The sequence below is a fragment of the Spinacia oleracea genome, chromosome 2 (assembly GCF_020520425.1).
Source record: "Spinacia oleracea cultivar Varoflay chromosome 2, BTI_SOV_V1, whole genome shotgun sequence".
In the NCBI taxonomy this organism is placed as follows: Eukaryota; Viridiplantae; Streptophyta; class Magnoliopsida; order Caryophyllales; family Amaranthaceae; genus Spinacia; species Spinacia oleracea.
This window is the reverse complement of record NC_079488.1, coordinates 58,961,683-58,963,922: the sequence shown is the minus strand read 5'-3', so window position 1 is coordinate 58,963,922 and position 2,240 is coordinate 58,961,683. Positions and strand designations below refer to the sequence as shown.

General features: G+C 40.8%; 1 long non-coding RNA gene across 1 annotated transcript; it reads left to right on the top strand.

The window, feature by feature from the left end:
- Nucleotides 1–555: 555 nt before the first annotated feature.
- LOC110798303 (uncharacterized) lies at nucleotides 556–2,240 on the top strand. Its single transcript, XR_002536051.2, has 2 exons — nucleotides 556–1,073; nucleotides 1,924–2,240. It is a non-coding gene; the product is annotated as an uncharacterized lncRNA (long non-coding RNA).

Sequence of the window (2,240 nt, the reverse complement as noted above, 5' to 3'; positions counted from 1 at the left end):
ACGATAACCGGGTTTTGTCAGTTTTTCTCATTGTCGTTAAAACCTGAATGGCGACTCCTATATTACTAGTCAATTGGGTGTAAACTCACAGGAAATCCAATTACACTTGATTGAATAAAAAGAATCGTCACACCCACGAGGGACGAGGTCACGCATTAGCCTCGTGCTTTTTCGACCCCCTGACAAACCCCTACTTTTTTCCTAATAATCTCATTTCTCAAACGATCCTTTCTTGTATTCCTACACATCCAAATGTAACATGCGCATCTCCGCCACATTCATCTTATGCACGTGACAATGTTATTTCACTGCCCAGCGCTCCATACCGTATAACAATACCGGTTGAGTTGCCGTGCAGTAAAATTTTCCCTGTGGCACTTTTCCACTTCAACCAACGTGCTTTGATCTATGAGCCACATGTCCACTCATTATGTTCTATAACATTAATGTAGACTCGGCCATGAAGACATGCAAAATAATGTAGGCTCAGGCACGAAGAAATTTACTTTTTGGTGTAGCATATGGAAAGCGGCCGAGAAATGCGATTATCTTTAAAAGAAGCTCATGTCTATATTGCTACACTTTATACTAGATCTTTAAAATATTCAATGAATGAAATATGCGTATTTAATTGTTTGGACTCTTTAGACGTGCATTCAGTTAATAATAGACTAGGAAAGACACCATGTTATTTCTCTTTTCTCTCTCTAAAATATTTTCTTTCCCTTCTCTCTACAAAAAAAACTCTAAAACCCTAGATCTACTCTTGCTTGTCGGCGGCCTGAGTTCGTCGTCCAACTCGGGTCGCCGGCAAGCTTCTCTGTTCGAAGCTTAGGGCCTGCATCCTCGTAGTACGGTAGTTTCTCTCGGTGGAGAAGTCAAAAGAGGAGTCAAGCATCACTTCTACCTCCTCTTAGTTCGTCGCCCATTCTCCTCGATTTCTAGTTCGTGGCACCGGGGTATCCAAGCAAAGCCCTGTTTTGGAATCGGAGGTTATTATTCGGGTCAAGGTCACATCTTGGGCGCCTCTTTCAGCCCATCTCTAACCGGCACCACCACGTTCGTCGGTAAAGGTACTTTTTAGGGTTAGGGTTTATGTTTGGAAGTGGATTTAGTGGTTGGTTTGTGTTCTTGAATAGGATTTAGGTAGTGCCCTTTTGTGATTTTCGACATGTCTTTCCCAAGCCCTTATAATCGTCGCCGTCTTGTTTTGTGTCAGACCACCCCGATCTGGACGGTAAAGACATTTGTCGCCGTCTTATAGTGTCGAATCACCCCAACCTTGACGGTAAATGTAAAGGTTTTTTGGGGTTTCATGTTTTTGGGTTTGATTTGGCTGATTGTATTGCCCGTATACTTCTATGTTTTGTCTTGGGTTGGTCTCTTGGTTAATTATTGTAGTATGTTTCGTTTTTCTTCCTTGATTTGGGTAGTAATTTAGTTTCTTCTTGATTTTGTAAGGTGTTGCTCGTATGAGGTTGTTGATTGTGGTGTTCAATTGGATTTTCTGGTTTTAATTGGATATATGTTAAACATATATATTCAGTTTGGAGGTGGTTTTACTTATTGTTAGTTCAAAAATGGGGTTTGTTGTTGTATGTGGGAAGTTAAAGAAGATTGGGCTCCCCATCAACGGAGTTGTTGTTGAAAGAATGGAGCGTGACTCCGTAGGGTTTGAGTGTGGACTTGGGGTTTGTTGTCTTAGATGCGCCATTAGGGAAGGAGTAATGGGTAATGGGAGGGTTCAGTGCTAAAGTTACCCTTTGCGACCAAAGGACTGAACGCTGCTCCACATTTTATGGGGGTTCATAGTATGCTAAACAAGTCTTGTTCAGACACTTGTGAGTAATTCACAAGGTCTATTAACCTAGCATGTATCATTGTTTCTCTTTCGCTTCTTTCCTTGTTTTCCATGTTTTACAGGTACCTTAAGGAGACTCCTAATGGTAACTGGCCCAACATCAGTGCCATCTTCTATGAAGGAAACTCAGCCACCAATTGCCTTGGTAAGACATTGATCATCATGTAAAGGGTGTTCGCAAGACATTTCCAACAACCACGGGGCAATTCGAGAAGAGATGGTTACTTTAGTATATGTAATGGTCTTTAAAGACCTTAGTGTAGCTTTACTTTGTAGTATGTAGTTGTGTTATAACTCTTTATTTTATGCAAAATTCAGCCTATGTTAAAAATAAAAAATAAAAGAAAGAAAGACACCATGTTTTATCGTGTTGCTTGGA